General features: G+C 37.8%; 1 long non-coding RNA gene across 2 annotated transcripts in view; it reads right to left on the bottom strand.

Moving 5' to 3' along the window:
* Positions 1-2,979: 2,979 nt before the first annotated feature.
* Positions 2,980-18,325, bottom strand: part of LOC105564565 — a 19,077-nt gene continuing 3,731 nt past the window's right edge. The window contains exons 2-3 of one of the 2 annotated variants that reach the window (XR_001009133.1): positions 11,484-11,828; positions 2,980-3,582 (exon numbers count right to left, since the gene is read on the bottom strand). This is a non-coding gene — a long non-coding RNA (uncharacterized LOC105564565). Of the gene's footprint in view, positions 3,583-5,149; positions 6,222-11,483; positions 11,829-18,325 lie in introns of those variants that run through there. The other variant, XR_001009132.1, reaches the window with a different exon arrangement.

Here is an 18,325-nt window from a genome sequence, read left to right as displayed (position 1 = left end):
CTAACTTCACGCGCGTATGTTTTTTTTGCGATTCTTAATTATGGCATTGACTACCAATCGTCGGGAATGGACTACCAAACGTCAGTACACGACCACCAAACGAAATGTCATAGTTAAAATGACCTGTGTTATCGGGAAAGCCAAGTTTTGTAAGTGGGGGGGCTAACTTCACGCGCGTATGTGTTTTTTGCGATTCTTAATTACGGCATTGACTACCAATCGTCGGGAATGGACTACCAAACACCACCAAACGACCACCAAACGAATGATAATGGTTATTATTGCATTTTCAGTAGTGGGGGGGCTAACTTCACACAGCCCGCAGGCCGCGCGTGTTGCGGGGCAACGTGCGTGTCTTGTTTAACACGCTTTAAAATACATACCTGTTGGGAACAGCGCGACGGAACGCACTACATACTATCCATCCGGACGAGACGAGGCACAATAATTTATAAATATAAGAATGATCGCAATGTATAAAATCTAAGTACAAATAAATTAGTCTGAAGCAACAAAGTCCGTAGACTTCAAAGTTGAAGGCGGACTAAGCACAGGATGAATAAAAAAATATGTATATTTTTTTATATTTATTGATTGGTTATACACTCGAGCCAATACAACAAACTTGCTAATGAAATTAAATACGTTATAGCTTTTTCGAGAAGTCGCAGTCTGTGATTGTAGAAAGTTAAATTGGAAACATGTAACAACTCTGTTACTGTTGTGCAGAAAGTATCGAGTGCATTGGTACTGTCGCACAACAAACATTGTAATGAAATATCCTATTGTTATGCCCGCGTTTTATTGATTTCGTCAAGAATCGACTGCAGAGTCGGTGCTTCCATGGCGGTCTCAGAAATTGCCAGGTCCGCCCGGTGCCTCTTTCTCAACGGAGGGGCCGTTGTGGGGACGCTCGTAGTCGCTCGTCCTATTCGAGCCCCCAAAATGTTACGCCTCGCGTGGAGACGCAAGCCGTCGGATCCGGTCCTCTTTGTCTTCACGCCGACACACACGCGCGCGCGGAAATGAAGGAAGACCGATAGGCGACTCGCCAGATACCGGACGACCAAAATGCAGGTGTAACACTATTTTTTCACTAGTATGTTTTACGAGATGAACACTATACATGAAGCAAAATTCAATTTGTTAGTAAAGCCACATTCTAAGAAATATGGATGTGAATTCTCACCAGTTGTGTGCAATTGACACCCATACAGGTGTTTATATAATTCTCACCTTATCGATATGAAATTATCATTGCCTGGTTAGTGTGGAAAATTGACACTGTCGACGTGAACTATCAACAACGTGTATCTACATATTCTACATACATACACGACGACCTAAACGCTGTAGCGATTGATTGTTCTATTATGGTTACGTGTGGCGTCGTCACGGCGGTCATATTGCATGTCGTGAAAACGAAACAATATAGCATCAAAGTTAACACCGCGTTTGTCGGTGTGAAAGATTTTCTACACTTTCGACGTTGAAATTTACACCGAGTTATTTAACTATGTGGGTGTGGTGAAAGATCACACCACTATTTTTTAGAGTGCAGATGATGGCAGCATTTTATTATACTAAATAAATGATTGAATAGAAATTGAAATATGATTTATGACTTTAATCTGATTTTCTTAATACTCACAATTCCTGGGCTTAAGATCACTTTAAAGAACACTTATTCTGCGTGAAATGAATAAAGCATGAGGAATTATTAATAAACCGACAACTAGGTATGTAACTAATAGAAAAGTTGTCTTCTGGACAGCCTCTGGTCGGCAATCTTTGTAGATTTCCTTTGCGTTTGGAATAGAAGCAACATGCCGGCTTTGACACGTCAATCGATACCATGAAACGTTACGCTCTGGGGAAATAAAAGGACCGATTTCGCTGCCGAGCAAAGGGTACAACGAACACACAATGTTAGCTAGTCATTGTTTTAATCGGTCTGCGTAATTTTCGGAAACGAATCGAAACTGGTAATAAGCGGGCCTCGTTATTTAAAGGCCATGGCCAATATTGTCCCGTGTTTACTTAAGATTCCGGTTTGCCGATTGGCGTTCGTTTATCGAGCAGCGCCATTTAAAACTTTAAATTGGCAGGTAACGAGCACCTTTTGTGCTGGATAAACGCTAGTCCAGAATACGTTTTTCGCCATTGAAGTGGTAACAGCGCTGGGGCTTTTTATCGAGGGCCAATTTAACCTACATGGAGCATGTCGAAGTTGCTCATAAAAATGTTGCGCGAATGAGCATAACGAACCGGTGAGTTTGTTATTAGTGCGGCGAACTTGGCGTTTTTGGTTTCTACCGAATAACAAGGGAGCCATTTAAAATTTTAATGGTTTTGATGCGCAAGAAATTAAATTTGGATTGGATTACAAGAATGTAATTTTCCGCTTTTGATGGACGCTATTTATGAATTTTAATGATCGTTAATAAGCAATGTCATCCTAACGTTTCGGTTTCTCTTACGCAAACTAACATTAATATGCGATCATATAATTTCTATTTTGCATACTTATATCCAGGGGATTTTACTATCCATAATACATTGTATTTAATTTTCATACTACACGCAAACTTCTCTTTCATCGGGGTAATAAACGTTTTTATACTTTTAGAAATATATGGTAAATTAATAATTATATTTTTTGTAGCAACATTTTGTAGCAAAATTAAGTATTCATGGAATAAGTTGCCGCCGTATAAATAGCATGGATAAATAATATATACCATATGATATTGATTCGTTTAACTTTACAGCTTCTCTTTCCTTGGGAGAAAACACAATTGAAAATATTTTATATGTTACCGTTTTATGAATTGTTCTCAATTACCTTATTTTGATTTTTCATCAAATATCAGAAAATAAAATTAATTATTTTTCACCTTATTATTTCTCTTAATTGTGTGCACAGCTATTTTATTATTCATTGCGCAGGGATAAAAAATTAAACCAATGTTTGTGTTAACAAATGCTATAATTTGTTTGTCTATTTCCTAAGAGACAAAATATATTTATAGTAAACTCATACCATGATAGTTAAGAAATAAAAACGCACATTACAGATATATCGTGTTGTTCAATAGAAATATTAGAAATTCATGTTGCTGTCAGCAGATTATTATAAATAACAGTCAAATGCGATATAAGCGTATACTGATATATTCTGCCGAGCCGTGTCGGCTATGTTCTCAGCGTAGCTACTCTCGCTGTTTCATTTTGCTGACGGCGACACACACGTTACTTCTAACGAAACACGTACGGGACCACAAAATACCCGCGTCCGCGGGGACAATCCTTGTAATAGTCTTGCGCGAAATTAACGTCTCGACGACGACGACGACGACGGCAACGGTTACACACGTATGCTACTTACGTACCGCCAAAGTACGCGCCGCTTTATGTTATTATGCAATTCCACCTGTCAACGTTTCCCAAGTCGAAATCATGTTTACTGTTAGTTAGAATCATATTTTTGCATGGAAAATTCGTCATTGTGAGATCATCTTGATGCAATCGCTTTCAATTGCGCTGTCTTGAAATACTGTCCAGAATACATCCGTATCGCAGCTAAAAATTAAAGAATTAAAACTTTAGTTTGCAACAATTCTTAAAGAAATTAATGAATATTCAGTTTTATATTGTTCCATGGTAATTAAAAATAAATATGATATTTTTTATTTATTGGTTAATTGAGTTATAACTAAAATTAGTCATTTAATTAGATTCGTTTTATTAAATTAATTTTTAAAAATATGTGCGTTTTGAAGCATCGGCATGATACGAACGTCAAAGAGACATATGTTAAATTCGATATGAGAATTTTTACTGTGCTTACTGTTGCTCAACAAAAAGAGTTTTTATCTCATGTTTCTTCTTTGTTCTCCTATTTTATCGAATAGTGCACACAAACAATAAGTCAATGCATGAGTTTTTACGTGAAAAAAACAGTCAAATTACTGGACTATTTTGTTATTTTAATATTATACACGCTCTGTAAAAGTATTTCATATATTCAAAAATATGTATGAATTGTAATCTATTGCGCCAAAAACAATTATATAGTTATATAGTTGAAAGATTAAGGGCAGAGTGCGCAAAACTGTTTCCATCATATATCAACAGATAAAATTTATGCAACTATTATTACATATTATATGTCAATAATTTATAAAGTACTTTGAAATCTCAATGAATGACATCCGTGGATCATGATTCGTACGGTCGCTGAAAGCGTCAAAATAAATTTTGTGAAATAATGACCCAGTACTCGGCAGTATTTTTATGCGTTTTGCACAAAATGAAAGAGATGAAGAGTTTCATGAAAATTTACGTCATGTTCTAATGGCAAATGGGCACCTATGTAGACAGACATTTCTAGTGCGCCGCAGGAGCACAGTAATCTAAGGAACACAGAGAAAACTTTCGATGAACACGCGCAAAATTTTGTCGTGACCATGCAAGAGCTCGGTTGCATCTGGATAATTCGCTCCCGTTTCAGTGAGTGTTCTGAAGTCTCGGAGAAGCGGAAACACTCGGGAAATAGGAAACTTTTCTGGGAAACTGAAAGTTCTGGGTGAATGTTTGCGAGCGTGTACAAGTAACATTTATGTTTATGCAATTTTGCGTTATTGTCCGTTCGAAATGGTTTGGTTCGTTGTTAGACCGTTTGCTTTCAGTAGTGAACTTTTCGATAATTCACTAAATCGTCGACAAATCTGTATATATCAAAACAGTTTAAATAATTTTGAAGTGCATATATATATACTTCAAAATTTTTTAACATCTCAACTGATAATACTGTTATGTCTAACGGGTAATGTCCGCGGGAGGGGACGCGAGAATAATAGAAGGACACTATTATTCGAGGGAAAACGGTTTTTATTAATTAGTAACACAAAAGCGCCCCAGACTCGCGTCCGCGATCAGCGAGGGCCAAACTTTGAATAATTACAGAATAACTTAAATTAACGAAAGTAATGTTAGAGAATATTACTTTCGTTAATTTAAATTGTTTTTGTACAGGAGCCTTATTTACATTTTCTATTTCATTACAGAATGTTTATTAAACGAAAACACTCGCTCGTTTCTCAGCAAAAGGTATCCAGGCAGTCCGCCAGGATACCGGGTGTCTCGAAGCGGTCGTAACAATACTATCGTGGTTCACATATGTATAAAACATTTGGATACAATATTTGTAGAATATGTTATGTATGATAGTAGAGTAAGTATGAGTCGTAACTCATATTAGTAAGCTGATAATCTCTGCTTAAGCGGCAAGTGCGATAATAATAAAAAAAGAACAGTTTTTGTTCCGCTAGAGGAACTTGAAGTTTACAATGCTGTTAAATCAAGGAATAAGGTTACATTATTTGCTGACGTAACATAGTTTCCGAAGCTCCTATACAAACAACAGTAATTTTTAGAATTGTGTTACACTTCCGTGGTAGGAAGAAGATTTGAAAGACGAAAAGACATAATTTCATAAGGTAAAATCCAAAGTAATATAAATACAAATGAGACGGTGTAATGTTGACTGGGAGAGGCGAATAGATAAGAATTCAATTTTCACGTTATTCATTGCAACAAAATCACATCGCTTTGTCCTGCGAAGTGGAATGACAGCGGCTTTTCGTGAACATGTATTTATACATGTGTTGCATATGGCACAATTAGACATATTGTTCCCGTAGTTGTTTGCGTAGCTGCGTTTTCCATTCCTCCCCTCCACGCACCTGCTTCATACCGAATCGAGGGTACTATCGGGCCAATTGTTTGCGTGCACCGCGATGGCACGAGGGTAACCGATGTAGTGCCGATAGTCACTTTGAAATTTGCGCACTCCTGTAAACTGTAGCAGCTGTACAACAATAACGACATATCGATAGCCGCGCGCGCCCTTTCCGCTTTTTCCTCCCCTACGTACCTACTACACTTCCATGGCATCCGTCGCTATGAGGTTCGAAAAATATTTGCGAGTATCAGTTTGAACCCCATCCTCGAACTTGAAAAGTGGATACCACCCGCAGCGCAATGGTCGCAAATATCGCGTCAAATACGCGCGACTCGCGCGCGAGGAAATTGAATATCGCTCTCGGTTGATCGGGTGACGTTGCCGTTGGGTGGGAATTTCACCAAGTTTCTTCGCAATCATTATTGACGGTATCTCGCGAGAAGAGCGGAGGATGCTTTCAGGTCGAGCCACCGAACTGCGAAATGCAGGATATATTTCAGTTAATGAGTATTTTATTGTGAATATTAATTCATTTTCTGGCCTGTTGACTGCTTCAAGAAGAGATTCGTTTTAGATAAGTAAATCTATCTATTTCCTTTTTTCTACAACAAACATACATATGTTTCAGTTGAAAAACGTATCGCGAAAGTTAGAACGTTTACCTCGTTGACATTTGGTCTAACTGATCGTCGCTCCGCGCAAAAAGAAACCGCGAAACTGCTCGCGCTTGCAATTCCTACTATTCAACACTGCGCTAAACTGGCGCTTAATTGCAGCTAAACTCAAGACGATTAGTGAAACGGAGTAATGTGCGGCCGCGACGAGCAAGTCGGTTGCGGCAGTATGTGGAGAAAAGGAATAAATGTGGCAAGTTGTTTCGCGGTTTAGGAGAGATCTCGGGTGGTCGTTGAAGAAATAAAAGTCAGGATAGTGGTAGAGAAAAGACAAAAAAAAATAGGACACGATCTCAACCTTAGGTATTTCTCGGTACACGATTATAATTGCAAATTCAACTTTATTATTTATAGTTCTAATTTTTTCACTTCTTAAAGCTTTCATTCACTCTGAATAGATAGCTGAAAACCTGAATTTTTAATTCTTTCGCCGCTTTCTGTAATAAAATTATTTTCGTAATTTTATTCAGTTAGTTGTAAATTTAATGCAGTTTTTGACAGTACTCCGTGATTTTTTTAACTGAATGATCTATATTCAAGTTTTTTATTTCTTGGTAATAAATAAATATGAACAAAATCTGAGCTTCAAAATTCAAGAACTATCTCGCATTATGACTTATTTCGTCATTACTTGAATTTATTACTTGAAGAAGAGGGATCTCTCAACGTAAGAACCTTTTTTTCGATGTGACATTTCCATCACGGAGTGATGTAACGCTTCGAGAAATTGCGGAGAACTTTCAAGGTGAAAACACTTTTCTGTTACTTGTAGCATTAAATGGCGAGAAGTTCTCGAAAAGAGGCGCGAAGTTTCGAGTTGTGTTAGACGACTGAAATAAAATGCCCCGTCCGTCTGCATTTAACGATTCCTTTTGTCGGCTAACTGCGCCTTCGAAGTAGCTGCTACCTACGCTACCAAAGTAAATCTCGACTCCTTTCGTAGACATGGTGTCACGGCCGAGAGGCGTCGTGTAATTCCATTATGCAAACTGTCAGGATGCGGAATGGAAGCTCTAATCGCGCACGGGGACTTTAAAGTCGCGACTGTTTAACTTGTAATTAAGAGAAGCCCAAGAAGGGAGAGCGTGCGGTACGCGTTGCCTGCGTAATGCGTCGTTATATCCTCACTTGAAGACAGAGAATATTAATTAAACTAATACATCAGAAACGCGCCATAGTCAAAGTTCAAAATTGATTTTTAAAAGTTCTACTTTGTTAATCCTAGTCGAAGGTGAATAATTTACATAACGAACTCTTACATTATGTAGGTATATCATTTTTCATTATACACTAAATCGTCGGTTGAATATATAATGAGAAAAATAAGAAGTGGTTTAATTTTGTGTATTTTTTTTAAATATTAATTCAATTCTTAAAGTGCTGTTTACTGACTTAATAATTTATAACATTCACGTATTATTCCTCATACAATCATTAACTTAAAAATTTCAATAAGATGATATTTTGAAGTATCTTAACATTGCAATAAATTTTAAATTAACGTAACATGTGAGAAAGCACTTGAAAATCACGGACTGTAACTTCTGCTATGCAGTATTTCTTCTTCGGCCTAATTGAGACGAAGTTTTATCGCACAACTTCGCTCAAACGTTATGAAATCAGAATTGAATTGTATCGTTCGTGCATCAAGCATTTTCCTCAAATCTTTCGCTTTTACTGTGAGCGCACATCACCAACCGTATCCTCTCATCGTCCCGATGCGAAGCGATGCACTTTCGGGTGGGCGAGAGAACTGAAAGTTTTGTGCTCGGTAGAAATTTCTCGTACTGTACGACGAGCGGCCACCGGGAAAATCGATTGCAATGTCCCGTGAGAGTTTCACGTTTGGTAGTTGCGCCACGCACTGATCTAAATTTGGAGCGTACTATTCTAAATACATTCGGCTTGACATCGATTGTACCAAACGTCTAAACATGCTCGCACGTTCTCTTCCAGAACGAACGAGAAAAACAGAGCGCGATTCGGAGTGCCCGAGGTCGTTGATGGGAAAGTTTGTTTTGAGTTGACTCAGATTTGGTCGAAAAATTCGATTTTAGAGATAATCAAGTTTGGAAGACTCGGGTTTCACGGAAATACTAAAATCAGAGAAACAAAGTAATTTGTTAAAAGAGTTAGTTCCATGCATTTATTTCAACAATGACTTAGGAAAACATGCATATAGAAGGTAATATAAAATAATAAAAAATATTGACCGTATAATTTTATTTTGTATTTCCCGATTGTCTTAACGTTAATTACAAATAATCATTCTTTCAAATTATACGTCAAACCAAACGTTGTTGCCGATTCTTTTAATAACCAACAGTCATGACGCACGAATAATACCAGATTGCAATGTGCCGAGCAGAATTTGACTGGAACGCAGCAATTTTCAGGTGTGAAAGCATCAGTGATTTCTAGTGTACCAATTTTAATCGTGAAAATAGAAACGCGAATTTCCATGTTGTTTCTGTTTCGGCTCTAAACAGTAAACCCATGTTTGGTAAAAAAATGAATTTCCCAATTGGAATCGCATGTGATATACCTATTCGGGACAAATTTGAGTATTCTAATTGTAATCTATGTTGTGGTTGGGACGATTGAGAATTTTCTGTACGGGTAGCAGTATTATTGAAGTAAACTGATTTGATCTAATCGTAACAAGGTAAAATAAATGATTTTAATAATTTACACAGCCAGTTACACAATGCGATTCTAATATAAAGATAAATTTTCAAGTCTCCACAATTATTATTTCCTGATAAAATATTCTAATATAATAAACTGCAACTTTTTACTTACTTATTATGTTTATGTGGGAACAATGCTCGCGCGGTGGCAGCGACTCTCGCGCATACCAGATTAAAAATTAAATTGTATGTAAACTAACAACAGCGTGCCGCGTGTCGCATTATAGTCGGTGTAAAATTTGTAGAGGGTGTCGAATATATTAACGCTCCGTTTATGTATAATATGTAACGAACGTCGATGGTCGGAAAAACTTTTATCTTTATGAGAGTTTTATGCTCACCCGGGACAAAGACGACGTGGCTGTCCTAAGCGCGCCGCAATCAAATTTGCCGTCGTTAAACGGCAATTAATATATTAAAGTTAGGCGAATGTTTTAAGAAAATTGATTTAAAATTCCATTCCGCAACAAGGGACTAATTACGAAACTACCGTGCTGTCGTTGAAATCGCTCGCGGAAATTCCGGGAATTACCCTGAAGTGGCTGCCATTTCGAAGATTCGGTAACGCCGCGACTGCTCGTGAAGGGTGTAATATAATGCGAAGCAGTTAATTGCAGTTGTAATTGGCTGTGATGAAGGCGGCTGGTCGCGTCGAATATCGTTATTATCCATCGCGAGAGTAATGGCGATTGATTAATTGCGACTGATTAATTGCGACAGCGCACGAACGTGCATTCATTGTACATCCGCGGCAAATTTCAATTGTGGTAATGCAGTTAAATATTAATTATTTGCCGTTAGATTACTTCGTTTACCAAGAACCGCGTACGAGCTGCCGGCGTTTCAGCGGAAAGCTTGTAACAGCCGTTTCGAAAGCGCATATCTGACAGCGTACGTACAGTTGAAACGTGTGTGTGTGTCTGCAAATTGCATTACATCAGTAAATAATCATGCAATTGTCAAAGTCGCTATCCTCTTTTTAACGGGACGTTTCAATTTGAACAGAACGCATTCAACGATACATTTGTTTCCGAGAATGATACAAAAATCACTTTTTTTATTTGACAGTTAAACATTTGTAATAGTAAACAATCTTTGCTGTACTTGTGATGTACATTAAAACAAAGTAAAACAAAAAGGAAAACATTTTGTCGTATAATAATTTAATGTTGAATGGCTTTAGAGGATATTTTGTTTGTATAACTACAAAATTTTGATTTTATTTTATTTTTAACTTTAAAAATAATATTTAATTATCTAAATATTATGTTTTTCTTATTTAGATTATATTTTACAGATACATACTGCATGCGTAAAACAAACCTTAATCTACTTGTTTATACGAGTTTAATAGGTCGTTAAAGACTCGGAGCTGATAAGTGCATTAATTTCTCGAATTACTTCGAAAAGACACTCGCTCGCGGATTTAGAAAAGGGAATCTCTCTCTCTTTCTCTCTCCCTTCCTTTTTCTTCGTCTCTTGTTTGAGTTAAATATAAGCTTGTTCCGGCCAGCTATTGTCTCGCGAGCATCCCATTAATTTGTCAACAATCACTTCTCGCTCACAATGCGCCGCGGCTTGAACGAAAAAGTTCGACTCCGATAGAAATGTTTAATACCTTGGACGGGGAAATTAAATCCTGGGCGAACAGCACGGCACAGAAAGTCGAATTACTTCGAAGAGAAAGTTTTCCAGCGTGGAGGGGAGGATACGAAATTTAACTCTGCTGCGTGAAATTATACGAAACTGCCGAAAGTTAGCGAGCAGTTATTCCGTTAGTTGTACGTATTGTACATACGTAGAGCGAATAACATGAGTAAAATAATTAGTTGTTCTCACATTTCAGCCTATTCCACGAAGGGCGTGTACCTGTAAAATTCGATACTCCCGTCCACCCTTTTTGAGCGATGCTAATTGGTCAATTATAGAAATAATCACGATCACATACAAACGCGAATCCATATAAATGCCCCGATATTTCTACGCTTCCTTTCGCATCACAATTATACACACGGTTACATTGTAACTGGCGCGGTCAAACGTACTTGTGTCCGTATAAATACGCGAACTAAATTTATGCACATCGAAATTGCATTTCGAACGAATCGTAAACAGCAAAGCTCAGCTGATTACGATCATACAATTAATTTCCAAATATCGTACTTCAATTTAACCAATACATTCGCAGAGAACAGTTCTCCCTCAGATGCAACAAAGGCAAAAATATTATCTTTGATACATCGATGGATTGCAGCTCAAGCCATAAAGCCATTTTTCATCGTTACAACGTGCGAGACGGGCGTAAGCACAAATATCTAAGTATAAAAAGTATGTTAAACGTTGGAAATTCATTCGGGCGACGCTGTAAAATACCTGCATCGATCTTTCGCTGTCCCAATGTTTTAGATAAAGATTAAAACTCGACGGCAATGTATTGCATCATGTGTTCTATCAAAATTCTTTTTCTCTTTTGCGATATCGTGCTGGCGCAAGTAAAGTTTCCCACAGTTAACTCTCTTCATTCTCACGAACTCACCACGGATACTTATTTGCGAAACTCGTAAATCTTCGGTCGCCATATTTGTAAAACTCGTAAATCTTGCACTACTTTGTCGTCGCATTCGTCGCTGCCGGTATTTCGAATACGGAAAATCGCTGCGACGACGTGGTTGCCGTATAAGCAGATATTCTGGCGCGAATTTTCCACATTTCCCGTATCTGTAGAAAAAAAATAAACGATAACGTATGAGTGTTTTAAAAAGACTTGAGCAATCTTTGATAAATTAAACAAAAATGTATCAAATAATTTAAAAACATATTGCGGTATACATTAGTACTTTTAATTATATTATTGTTACAATATATAAAACAGAAAGTCGAGAGTGAGGAGAGAGAAAGAGAGATATGTGTGTTAGTTATTTTATCAATTACCACAAAGGTTGTTACTATGCTAAAAAGGGCGACATTCACAGGAACACTTTTATCACTTGTCATGTCGCCGTGCCTGAGTGCAGGAAATCTCAGGCCTATCATTTGCGAAATACAATCGCTTATTATTTAAAAACTATTATAGCCTCGACATTTTTGTATTAGAATTTTTGTTTAAAAAGTTTCTAAAGAATCTGTGATTAAAAGGATATCCGGTGGTTTTAGTACACCCTGTATATATAATTTAACTTACTAATGCGTTCAGACGTATTTAATATTTCAGATAATTCTATTGAAATGGGTTTAGCTGAAAAATTTTGAGTGGGTTCGTATTTGCCTAAATTTGAAATAGCAGTATTGCTTCGTATCAATAATTCGTACGGAACATTTCCGCTATTATAAGCAGCGATTTTAGGTGTTCGTGCTTGAACACCATCTAGATGAACAATCTGAATTAAAATTATTTTATTTTAATGAGATTAAAGAGATTTTAAGAGATAAGATTTTATATTATATGTCATTATTATTTAATATTTCAAAAATGTATCAAATTACTATATTATTATTTTCTTTCTAATCAATTTATTTATAAATTTATCGAGATTTTAAGATTTTGCCTCAAAACAAAAATCTGCGATCGCGAGACGACAATTGAGCAAATTTCTCCTTTCGCAAAGGTATCTTCATCGACAAATTGTCACCCTTGGTTAACCACGATTGTAAAACTGGTAACTCACCGCTCGATTGCCGCATTAAGTGTTCGCCCATGCGAATATTGGTTTTCATTATGTTCGCCATTATTAGTCCGAGGTATACCGTCGTGCGTGGCTAAGAGTAATGACAATTTCACTTCGCAGTAACGAGTTTGAGATAGTTCGTTGATTGAAGGGCCAACGCGCAAGATCGTGAGGCTTGGGCCTTTCGGCGGATATGTTCTCTCGTAAACGTCCGTCGGGTCTAATTGAACAAATAATCGCGTCATGAGAGGAGTTAGGTTCGAAGCGTAATCTATGCCGTGCGATTCAATGCAGGAAATGTGCATATATTTCGGATACTCCGGCATATCGTACTTGCATGACGAACGATACCAGAAAGCTCTTCGATCATTCGCACCTTCGGTGTTCGCTTCTGTTTGTTTTTGCCGGCGGCAGCTTTTTAATAATTCCCGATTATCCGTCGGCGAACAATGCACTGAGCAGTAATGACGCGACGCGACGCATCCGTTTCAGAGAGAAAACTTTTTAATGCCCTTTTGTAGGCGTTCGTGGAAAATTAAAGTTTGTCGGGTGGTGCGGGCCAGATCCCCTCGCAGAAATTCTCCGTGCGAAATTCACTTTATTCCTCTTCTTGACTGGATGTTCTCCCTTCTTCTCTCTCTCTCTCCCTCTTTTTTTTTTGGCTTTTCGCGCTCCTCCTTCTCGACGGCGAGGTGGCGAAATGATTCGACCTATCCGCTTGTGGAAAACTCGTGTATAACGTTTTATTGATGGCTGAAGCTGCTACAGTCATCGTTATTTCGCTTCCTCAGCGCTTCTGCCACGCTTTAACGATCCTGCGGAGCCAGCACGTATGCGAATTTTTGGCGATCCATCATCGCATTGGTTGGATATTACCCATTTAGCACGTTGCGGCGTTTCGTCAAAATTATGATGGGTAAAAAGTCGATCAGCCGATGTTAACACTTCTCTTATCTTTTCGCTAAACTTCTCCGCGTTCAGTCTCTGATGGGAATGTGATTATTCCGCAAATCAAAGCCGTGGGGTACTTTACCAGCGCGAGCGGAAGTACTTACGTCCGTTTGATTCCGCGCGCGATTATTGAAGGTACATTATTAATTAACGACGCGAAGGTTCGGTTAAAGACGAACGGCAATTTATAATTTACAAGCAATTCCCGTAGCGATTGTGCGACGTACGAAGGGGGACCGGTGTTGCCGACAGAAATTGCGGAATTCGGCGCGATATTTCACCTTTGGGAATCGCTTTGGTAATACCGCGATTTAGGATACTGTATATTTTACGCGAGGGCGTACACCACCTTCTCACGCGGGTGTACCTACCTACTTGGTCGGATAAACTTTCCGGCTTTAAGATCCTCACCCATCTTCGCCAGGCTTGTTCCGAAAAAGAGAAGGGGGAAAGCCCTACGAGAACCTCGCGGAAAGGCTTTATGGCTTTTTCCGACGTATCCTACAACGCGCGTGTTAGTCGTGTGAGATGTATGAACTCCGGTGTAAAACGAGTGCGATAAAAATGCTTGTCTTGTTGAAATATTCGACACTCGTTGTAACGAGATTTAACATTGGGGGTTTTTTCCGTTTCCTTTTTCCAAACAGGGGTCCGTGACATCTAAGCGCGAATTTTTTACGCGGCCGCGGGAATGCTTTTTCGCAATTATGACCAAACGGACTTCCTGGTCTCATAGACTTACAAATGAAGCTCTTTAACTTCTTTACGGGGGCGACTTTCAACAAAGGTCTGTAAACGCACAGTAATTCGCAGTAAATGCTCGCTTGAATTTTAGTTTTGGACAATTTCCGGCAATAAAGGAACTTTTTTATCTAATTTTCAGTTATTTCCTCACAATTTTTTAAAATGAAGCAAGTATACAGAACGTTTTGTAGACGTTTAAAAGAAACCTTCATTGTTCATACTCTCCAAGTTCCTTAAATGACAGATGTCGTCTATATACATTTGCATCGTTCGTATTGTTTGGTTCTTGCACGCGAAGGCCACTATTTTTTAAATTATCGTTAAATAATAAAGAAACTTTTATGAATTTTAGAATATTCTCTCTCGCAATAGATCAATCAAACAGATCATTACTTCAGCACAGTAATTCGCAGTAAATGCTCGCTTGAATTTTAGTCTTGGACAATTTCCGGCAATAAAGGAACTTTTTTATCTAATTTTCGGTTATTTCCTTACAATTTTTTCAAATGAAGCAAGTATACAGAACGTTTTGTAGACGTTTAAAAGAAACCTTCATTGTTCATACTCTCCAAGTTCCTTAAATGACAGATGTCGTCTATATACATTTGCATCGTTCGTATTGTCTGGTTCTTGCACGCGAAGGCCACTATTTTTAAATTATCGTTAAATAATAAAGAAACTTTTATGAATTTTAGAATATTCTCTCTCGCAATAGATCAATCAAACAGATCATTACTTCAGTAGTAGAGGTGTTTATAAAATGCAGGGTTGCTCTGAGATATTCTCAAATAACAAGCAACTAGAAAAAAATTTCTGTAATTAAATTCCTCGCTCCCCGTGCCAGAGATTGTTCTATTGCTTGTGATAAGATATCGTTATGTACACATAAGAAGTACGAGTGCGATTAAAACTTAAATTGAAGATTCGTTGTGTTACTTTCACAGAATATTGCTGAAATTTATTCCAAACATTTGTGTATTAAGCCAACGGCACACGATACTACTTTTCCTACTAGATTTCTTACGAGAGCCAATCTGGATTTAGCCTTAAGTCACCCGATCTGAAACTTTGCATCCTTATTGCCTCTCGTAAGCAATTTAGTAGGAAAAATAGTACCGTGTGCATTGGCTTTATTGTTAATAAATTGCGTATGTCTACAAATTTCTCGACAGAAATTATATTGATCTAGTAACAATAGGCTCCATTCGTTTCACTCTATAGCATTATAATAGATTTGTAACTCTTAAAAAATTCCCTATGAAACGTTAATGTGCATTACGGTGTGAACGTTATAATACGACTCATATATACATGTATGTCTCGTAATTAGCGAAATATATAGAGTGCCATTTTCGTGAAAAAAAATGTTAACTATATTCTATTCTGCTACATTCTGTGGAATAATGTAGCTAATTAGAACTGCAAGTATAATTTTCGTAGTTTTGCATGGAAATGTATATCCAGAAGTTTCTCAGCCAACGCCGACAATAAATGCCCGATTATCGTACATTTTCAGTTTCTCTTCAGGCATACGTGTTGGAATGAAGTTAAATCGTTCGGCGACAAATCGCTTAGAAAGGACATAACATAACGTATGCAGTAATGCGATTTAGCGGCACGTCGAGCAGGAGATATATTGGGAAAAATGTATAATAATCGCGATACAGGGCCGATACGGCGCGTAGTTTTATTTTGCACTCAGATTTATTGCTCTCGTAATGGCAGTTACGCGGGCACGATCGATACTTTACACTTTAGCGCCGAGTAGGCGCAATGGCTTTACAATTTCGTGGGGCATACGTGCGAGACGGGGTTAAACGTTTCGCGACGACAACGAGCGAGCCAGTGAAACAGGGAGAGAAGAGGAGAGAGCGAACGAGAAACGTTTTATTAAAAATCGTTGCCGCCATCCGGGTGTGGGACCACATTTTCAATTCGGCTCATGGTCGACATCTAACTTTTACGACGCGTCGAATTCACGTCGCCACGGCCGTCCGGTCTTCCAGATTAAGACGTCGTTTTGCTCTAATCTTCCATAAAACGGGCAAGACTTTCATGCAGATTCTTTGACTGCCGCCGCTCGACGAGCTCGCGGCATTGCTTTCGGCGTTTATTTATTTTTTACAGGTTTAATCAATTAGAATTGGTAATTTAATATCTGGCACTTTTATAACCGATTATAAATTATTAACAAATACTGATCAGCACAAAAACTTTCGCCGCAAGGTTTTTAATTAATTTTAGGAATTACGAGGTATCTTAAAAGGAAAATTGGTATTTGGATTAAATATTTAGATTTTGTGGTTTGTGTTAATTGGATAATAAAATTTTTTATTATTTTTATTTCCTCGAAAAAATATTTCACAACCAAGCCTTTTTTAATTGGTAATGTTAATTACATAGATTAGTCATGTACACGTGAATTATATTGGAATAATTTGTTTCTTGGGAAGCAGAATTCACGAGTAATATATGTCAGTAGAATTAACTGTGAAATATTTGCAAGAAAGGGAGAAAACCGAGAATGCATAAATTAATTAACTTGTAGAAAATCATACAAATTATTATAACGCGTTAGCGACTGAAGCGCTTTAATCCCCCGGGATTAAACAAACTTTCCAACTTGGGTGGGCTTTTAATCTATATTGATAACACTTTGGAGTAAAATTGTAGCGGAACACGCTGTGCAGAAATGATACATTGAATGTAACCTTCATTATAAGTTTGCGTTGCGCGCGTTCTTACACGCGCACGGTGAAAATTTTATTGCGAGCGATGTTATGAAAACGCAAAGACCTGGAATGGGCAGAGAGAATTTAATTAAAAAAAATTTCTCTTGTTACTTGAGAATCAGTGTGATCTCGCTCTATATAAACACCTGCCTGCTTTCTTTTAATAATACTGCAACAAAGGGTCAGTGTTATATCACCCCCGGACTTTTTATTATTTTCTCCAGCGGAGAGATAACCTTCCCAGATGGATGTAAACTTGAGACAGATTTTCAGTCGTGTGTTAAGCAAATCATTAAACAAAAGAAAAATCGCCCTTTACACCAAGTTAGATAAATTCACGTACAGCAGACGCGGTGAATTCTCCTAGCAATTTTTTCCCCATTCTCGTCTTAATTTTAAATAAATATTCCTACCGCTTCTTTCATTTCCTTCATTTTCCGTTTTATCTATATTCGGATTTTATTCTTTTTCTTCTCTTGTCTCCTTCTGCATATCTTCTGTTCTCCCTTTATCTCGCCTTTTTTTATCCCTTTCTTTACTTTGCCTTTATTCTTTCCGAAGAGGTCATTCGTTTCTCACTTAAAAACAGATTTGATCCCTCCGGCACGTCGCTCTTCTTGATCGTTGGTCTTTCATCGTCATTACATGCCAGACGCGGATCAGTTGGACGAGTTTATCGCGAATTCAACGAGTGAAAATAGAATAGTTCTATTTTCAGCTCGAAGATACGAAGGATTTATGATTTGCATTGATGCGGGAAATATCTCCCGTTTCTTTCGTCTATCAATCGGCGTTAGCAAACGAAGTGCGAGACTGCGATATCGCGAGAATTGCACGGGTAAATAAGTTAGATGCCAAGATGGTAAGCGCATTGTATATTAACTGCGATCCCGAGTCGAAATTTTGCCCCTACATTGAACCTCGATTTTTTTCTCCGATGTAGGAGTAATAGAGTAAAAATAGGCGTTATTTAAATATAATTTTAGCTGCTACTTTAACGCTACTATGTGTCCGAAATTTCCGTTTTTACTGCTAGGAGATTCAAAGCAGGCTAATGCCAAACCCTCTTTTAGCATTCTTAAATCCTAAAAATGTATAATATATGGATTTCTGGTAAAATGAA

Source organism: Vollenhovia emeryi, unplaced genomic scaffold (genome assembly GCF_000949405.1).
Source record: "Vollenhovia emeryi isolate VEMERY1.0 unplaced genomic scaffold, V.emery_V1.0 DF939162.1, whole genome shotgun sequence".
Classification (NCBI taxonomy): Eukaryota; Metazoa; Arthropoda; class Insecta; order Hymenoptera; family Formicidae; genus Vollenhovia; species Vollenhovia emeryi.
Note: the sequence above shows the minus strand (reverse complement) of the source record. Positions and strands in the feature narration are given on the sequence as shown.